This window comes from Sinohyriopsis cumingii, chromosome 5, assembly GCF_028554795.1.
Source record: "Sinohyriopsis cumingii isolate HCF-2022 chromosome 5, ASM2855479v2, whole genome shotgun sequence".
Taxonomy (NCBI): domain Eukaryota; kingdom Metazoa; phylum Mollusca; class Bivalvia; order Unionida; family Unionidae; genus Sinohyriopsis; species Sinohyriopsis cumingii.
The window spans coordinates 140,087,527-140,095,533 of NC_142965.1; the positions used below are offsets into that span (position 1 = coordinate 140,087,527).

The window sequence follows — 8,007 nt, forward strand, 5'->3', positions numbered from 1 at the left end:
CTGCCCCAAAGCCTAAAATCTGTGTATCAGGTGTTATAAGGGCACTGACCCAAGGCCTGAAATATGCTGACCAGGTGTTATAACAACACTGTCCCAAGGCCTAAAACGGGCTGACCAAATGTTACAATGACACTATTACATGGTCTGCCATCTGCTGACCAGGTGTTAATCCCTATTGTTATGAGACTAATTGTCAATCAGAATTTTGTACCTACTGACCACTACCTGCATAATCAGAATTTTGTACCTACTGATCACTACCTGCATAATCACAATTTTGTACCTACTGATCACTACCTGCATAATCAGAATTTTGTACCTACTGATCACTACCTGCATAATCAGAATTTTGTACCTACTGATCACTACCTGCATAATCAGAATTTTGTACCTACTGGTCACTACCTGCATAATCAGAATTTTGTACCTACTGATCACTACCTGCATAATCAGAATTTTGTACCTACTGATCACTACCTGCATAATCAGAATTTTGTACCTACTGATCACTACCTGCATAATCAGAATTTTGTACCTACTGATCACTACCTGCATAATCAGAATTTTGTACCTACTGATCACTACCTGCATAATCAGAATTTTGTACCTACTGATCACTACCTGCATAATCAGAATTTTGTACCTACTGGTGACTCACTGCATAATTACATTTAACTAGCTGTTGGAAGTTGTCATATCTGTTGTTTTAAAAAAATGAGAAAAAGTAAATTACACCTGTATCATTATTGTACACAGATTTGAGTAAATATGTGATGATAAATTATGAACAAGGATTTTTGATAAAGCATGAGACTGCATATATTTATACAGAACCTCAGACCTCCTGTTGCCTAGTGGTTAGAGCATCCACCTCGGATGCAGTTGGTTGTGGTTTCCATTCCCAGCCAAGTCATACCAAAGACTTATAAAAATGGTATTAACAGCTGCCTCACTAGGCACTCAGCATTCAGACTTGTCAGCCAGGTGTCAGGATGATATGACTGGGTGGGATATGATACCACCTGTCTGTGGCCCCAGTGCTAGACATCACTATAAACTGCCACACTATAGACATCATAGCAATATGACTCAAATTGTTAAAGCTAAATTAAAAATCCAAAAACACATGCAAAAATATAATCCTGTTGTATCTGTCTTCATTTTCATTTTATAATAATATATTTTTGATTGTTATGGAAAGCTACCATAAATATTTAATAGCAAGTGCTAAATACATCAGAAGAAAAGATACAGCAAGTGTAAGAACTCTCCTTTTGACATGAATGCTGTAAGGTGGAGTCTTTTATTTTACTAGGTTTCTATATCTTACCAATTTTGTTTCTGCACATATCATGAGCTGTCCACTGTTCCAGTTACCAAACTTTTTGGAAAGCTTGTGCATGGTGTAAGCAACAAGCATATCAGTCTCTGGGTCAAAATCTTAAGTGTCAAGGTAACTAACTGAAAGAAGAAAATGGTATGTGAAATGTAACCCAGTTGTCCATCTATAGTTATCAAACTTTGTGGTTGGCTTGCATTTACATACATGCCAACCCCTGGTGAGGAAAAAGTGTAATCCAAGTGGACAAAAAGAGTAATCTAAGCAGAAAAAGGGTACTCCACATATAACATGCTAAAAATTCAATGAGCATATGTACAAAATGATTTATTTATCCCTCTGGACTTTTAACGTCAATTACTGCTTCAAGTTTTCGTATGTAACACTTGAGCTTTAAAAAGCAACAGACTCACATATTGCATTTCAAACACTTTCTACCAGCTGAGACTATAAATGTTTTGCACACCAGTAGAGCATTAAGTGCTGGGTTACAGAGCCTGGATCTAAATTCAGTTTTACTTTTGTTAACAATGCTGAACAATCTCTCACAGTCAGCATTAGAATGGTAAAGAACCAATATTCCTTTCATAACCTGACAAAGACAAGGAAATTTATATCTTCCAGTTATTAGGTCTTTTAGCTGGGAAATAAGATGAAAAAATCAACTTTGTCCCCATGAAGTATATTTTCAGGCAGAGTGCCAACTTGAAACTTCAAGAGTTCTCCTTCTAATTTATCAGCAGCCTTTCCTGCAGCATGGTGCATCATATGACAGACAACCTGATATGAACAATGATGGAGACGTTTTTCAAAATATAGAATGCAACTCCTTTATGAATTCCAGTCATCACTGATGCAGCATCAGTTGAAAACCCCATACAGTTCTGCCAACTTATATTTATTCAAAGCATTATCAAGCAAATAAAAAATTGTTTTCTCCAGTGGAATTGCTGTTAATTCTGGTAATGAAAGAAGAGTACTCTGACTTTGCCTTTTTCATTGTCAAAGTCTCTTACACAGACTGGGTACAAGTTTTTGCCATCATAATCACTACTCATGTCTGTTGCAATGCTAAACGGCCCAATTTTCATGGCTTCTGCAATTTTAAGTGAAGTATCTTCTGCTAAACACCTAACAATATTAGATGATTTTGTTCTTGCACATGCATATTTTCTGCAATTTTGGAATCAGGAAACATCCATTTGAACAAAGGACTACTGTAGTCTTCTACTGCTAGGGGTAATCTGTGTTCTTTTAAGAACCCGGTATATAATGCCTCTGCATTTATAAAATTCATGTCCACAATTTAGTTCTGCTGTAAAAAAAAGATGTTACCTTAGTACTGGAGTCAGTAAAACGAGCCAATTCAAGGTTTCTTTGAGTTCAAAAGGTCAAAGGTTGAGGTCACTGTCACTAAAAGAAGAAAAATGGTTTCCACAGAAGTCAATAAGGAATTGCTCCCAGTTATGTGGCACAAAAATGCATGAAAATGTTGTTGACACAGAAAAATGAATAAAATGTGTTGTTTTCAGTGGTACAATATGTTGTTTTGAAGGACATTCAATAACATTTTAAAAAATCTTAATGTTTCTAAACATTACAAAACAAAATATTTTTAAACAATTTGAAAAGAATTTTGGTACATTAACATTTTAAAATATAAAAAATTAATAAAGAAAATGTTAGAGAAAATTTAGAATATAAATGTTTTAGAGAATAATAAAAATATGTATCAGGTGTGTTAATACAGTTTAAAAAATTGACTAAAATGGCACTAGAATGGATAATAATATATTTTTATAATAGTTCTTAAATTACTAAAGTTAATGATACTATAAATATTTTAGAAAATGAGCACAGGTATGTACAGTGTTGTATACATTCAAACAAATGGCACAGGTATGGACAATGTTGTACACATTCGAACAGTTGCTACAGGTATGGACAGTGTTGTACACATTTGAACAATTTGTACAGGTGTGGACTTTGCATGGATGCATACATGATTGAATGAATGGTGGATAGAATCAGGTGACACAGGATCTCACTAAGATAGACTCTAAATTTTACATATGTGAATGTGAGCTTACACTTAGCTCTGCCATCTTGATTGAATCTCCACAGTGTGAGTTTGACATTGGACAGTTATTTCTAAGAAAATTTATGAGTTGACCTGAAAATATCATTGAGATTCCTGCAGACCAATCAATTCTGCATGGAATCAGTTAGAATATTGCAACAGATATTGTCAGAATCATAATGAAAAAGTCATTCAAACATTTCCAAGGTGTTTTATGCAGGATGAAGTTGGATTGATGATCCCCACACTTGGGAAACTGACATCATTAACATGGATTCAAGAGCATGACCTGTAACTCACTTGGTTGCACAAGTGGTAATGCCTAGACATTACACCACAGTGTGAAATAGCAGATTACCTTATTGGCTACCACTGTTTTATTCACTGCTGCCATTGAAAACTTGATTAGATGGCCCAATATACAGACATATCATTGTTCAAGCACTTGCTGGAAGCAGTGTTATGGTGTTACATAGGTTCTATTAATAGATGTTATGTTTCTAATAATAAAACTTGTTGACAAATTTGGGGTAAGGTTAGTTCTTAGAAGAATTAATATTATTTCCTTTGGATGGTTTAGGTCACATGAGTAGGTATTTTGAAATATTAGATTGAGTGGTATGATCGTGGGGTATGTTGCAACATAGTCATTGTTGACTCTTGAGGTGTATATAAGGAGAGAACTGAGCGATTAATTCATTCCTATTTTGTATTCATTTCTTTTTTGGATTCTTATTTCATATTTTGAAATCAGTCTGCAGATGTGTTTAATTTTGTGTTAGATAGTCTGGAAGGAAACATTTGTTAAGAGTACTCATTGGAAATAGAAAGTGCTCATTGGACTTTAATATTTTTCCAGGACAGTTTCATTTTATAACAATGATAATTGTTAAGTTTTACAAAACGTTTTGGTTTTGCTTCTTTATGTTACTTAGTTGATGACCATACAGTTGTAAAAAGAGCTTCCTCAAGGACAATCTTGCAAGCACCTATTGACTTTGCATTGTCATTTAGAAACTTGAAATGTAATGCCTTTTAACATTTACATTAACACTGAGTTTGCCACCAATGGCATCAACCCAAACAAGTTTGTGATTTTTCAAGATTGAACTGGAAAACACAGAGTTGCCTAAATGGACATTAACAACATTGTCTTGAAAGTGAAGCACTGTCATGAAAAACATTGTCTAAATCAATGAGAACAAAAGAATCCGAACCTTTGAGAAATGCTACAGTGATGTTTCCAGGGCTGTGGTGAAATAATACATGGATGCAATGGTTGCAGAGCTAACCTCACCCCCAAATGTAGTAATTCCTGGGATTATCTCAGTGGAATATTAACTTGAGAAGAAGAAAAGGAGACTGATGACGTATTATTATTCACAGTGAAAATGATTTTGGTCAACCTAATCATCACATCTTAAAAGTGTGCAAGTCTGGATCATATTAATTCATCGTAAATGTATTCAGGGTCAGGTGGAGCCTTACAAATATGGGTCAGAGTCAGGTGGGGCCTAACAAATATGGGTCAGGGGGGCCTAAAAAATATGGGTCAGGATCAGGTGGGGCCTTCCAAATATGGGTCAGGGTCAGGTGGGGCCTAACAAATATGCTAGTAAATAATAATAAGCGGAATGGTAGCATTGATCAAAAACCCCTGAACCTTTTGCACTTGGATGTCATTATGGTGTGAAATTTGCGACCTTTGCCACTATTAAATTCTTGTATTTCTTTGGCAGCATGCATTGCTCTGATTACTGCTTCACTTAAGTGCACAATTCACAACAGTAGCCAATTTGTCACAAACTGCAGGCCCTGTATGATCCTGGAGGTAACCAAACAGTATAAAATTCCCAAAACAAATAAGGAATTATTTTTTAAAAGTTTCCAATACTCTGGAACTTTGCTCTCAAATAGTATTCCAGCTGAGATTAGAAATGCTTACTCTATTTCCTTCTTCCAAATCCAATATATCCAGTGGCTTCATAGATGCAGCTAAAATAAATTAATTCCTTTGTATGAGAGCCTCAAGGTAAATTAGTTCTTAGCCAATTGTTTTACCCTCTTTAAATAAAGTCATTATTATTATTATTATTATTATTATTATTATTATTATTATTAAATGTGATGGTTTCAATATGTTTTGAGACTAATAGCATCCAGTTACACTTATTAATAAAAAAACTGATACAAGTATTGTTTAGAAATGTTACCAATGTTCATTAACCTGCATTTGCCATAGTTTAGTCACTTACAGCCCTTAGTATGATAAAATTCTTTAAGTCATTTTTTGGGTAAGATATAGACTTCTCTATTGTCCCACCCAATTTAGAATCACAGCCTTTAAGCAGATAATGTAAAAGAACTGAAGAACCAGTGAAAACTTAGTTTTATTTTTATCTGGATTTATTTACATCCATAAATACAATACATGTACTTGTGTCTTTCTTGTGTGACTTTCCTCAGTGTTGGCTCTTACATCCTATATTGAGCACGCCTACAAGCTGGTGTTTCAAACATCCCCAGCTGATGATAGCAATGAGGAATCCTTCATCACCACCTAAACAATGATGGGCAACATTAAGGGACAAATTAGAAGGCCTCTTTGCAGAAGCATCGCAAGTGAATTTGCTGAAGTCTCTTCAGTGAATTATGTGGCAGACTTGTCAGACTTGTGGCAGACTTGTTGGACTTGTGGCAGACTTGTCAGACTTGTGGCAGACTTGTCAGACTTGTGGCAGACTTGTCAGTTCTTAGACATGGATTGCAGGTGGGGAGTATTGTCAGGTAGCCTATACTGGAATAGTGATTGTAAATATTCAGGAGCACTTTTATTGGATATCCTGTACATTAATTTGGCTTTTCTCAAATGGATTTGGTCTTTAGTACGTAATATTTTTATCTTACCTGCTAAATTTTCCTTGCTTTCTTTCTGGATTGATATTAGCCCTAATGCTCTTTTTTGAAGATGTGCCATTCTCCTCTGCTTCTCAGGTGTGATTCAGGTGTCATCCACAGAAATGGATTACAGCAACATGTACTATGTAACCAGAGAAGAAGAAAAAGAGTATTTACCTCTTTGGCAAAAGCATATCATTTTTAGTGCAACATTCCAAAATCACTTAACAAGTCCAAGAAATATCAGTAAGTGTTGTTCAAGATCATCCTTTAATGAGTTCTAAATTTTAGTTTTACCATCTATTTTTATAAGGGCTAAGACACATGTCAAACAAATGGCACTTCAGAGCTTCAAACAACAACAACAAAAATCTGATGAAACTGATTAGGTATCTTAAGACATCTTGAAATTAAATAACTGCCATCTTCTTTGAGGATGAAAAGAAATAAATGTATTACAACCTCTGAACAATTGCTGAGTTTGATATGTGAGAGGGTAAAAAGACCCTAAGAATAATGGAAATGAGATTAACAAGCATGCATTTCATTTTAAAATCTTGTGACCCTATTGTCGATAACTGACGGCACTGCATCAATTACTGCAGTCTGGCAAGCACAGCAATAAATAATAATGATCTGCTAAGTTGTCATCACAATCATTTGGGTGAAGTACAACATGTACATTTATCTATTATATCAGTCTGACCAATATCTGATGAGCTTCTTGCAAACTGGTTGACCATCTTTAGCAGCAGAATTGGCAGACACACATAACGGCTCTGTTAGCTGTGGTAAAGGTGGCAGTTCTGACTGCCCACTAGCGCCCACAGTTTGTCATCAGTGTCACGTTCAGCCTTCACTCTAACAATGATTTCTGATGCAACATTTTGGTAAAGATTTTATTCTTTCGTGCATCGTTGAGGAAAGGTAATGCTTTAAAGTGTGGATAAAAGACAGCAGCAATAGTGAGAGTTTCTTGTTGATGAGTGTATCTATCCTGAAGATCATCAACCACAGCCCTTTTCATCTGAGCTATTACTAGACAGTCATCATCACTATGTTGGAAAATGCTGTCAATAAGTTTGCGATGAAGAGGCATGATAACATAAATGGTTGGAACTGATTCAGCACAAAGAGTGGTTGTCACCACTTTAAGAGGATCTAGACAAAACATTACCTCATCTGCCAGGCAAATGTCATCATCTGACAAAGTGTTCAAATCTTTCTCTTTTATTTTATCAAGAATTTTGGATCTCAAAATGGCAATTACTGCACACTGCATTTCAAGAAACCTTGAAATCATGTCATAAGTATTGTTCCATCTAGTGGGCACATCAGCTGTAAGCTTATAATCTGGTAGATGCAACAATTCTGCCTGGCTTCTCAGTTCAGCTGCTGCAGTTGTACTTTGGTGGAAGAACCCCACTATTTGACAAGTCCTGTTAAGGAGAATTTCAATGTGTCTGATCTTAAGTCATGTTTGTGCAGTCAAATTAATTGTATGAGCATAAAACTTGATGTGAAAGGTGCATCCTACAAAAGTCCCTGCCTTGTCCATGTTAGATGCATTAATTGATACAATAGGTGGTATGGGGTTAGACTGTATTTCCCATTATTTGAGGGCCTCATGAAACACTGTGAGCAGCTATATTCTCACCTGTGTGCCCTTCATACATGGGCCAAGTTTGAG

The 8,007-nt window shown here is 35.6% G+C and overlaps 1 long non-coding RNA gene across 1 annotated transcript; it reads right to left on the reverse strand.

The window, feature by feature from the left end:
* Positions 1 to 1,336: 1,336 nt before the first annotated feature.
* On the reverse strand, positions 1,337 to 6,433 carry LOC149800363 (uncharacterized). The gene is made up of 3 exons (XR_016420960.1): positions 6,327 to 6,433; positions 2,675 to 2,752; positions 1,337 to 1,461 (listed from the first exon to the last, which is right to left on the reverse strand). It is a non-coding gene; the product is annotated as an uncharacterized LOC149800363 (long non-coding RNA).
* Positions 6,434 to 8,007: the final 1,574 nt, after the last annotated feature.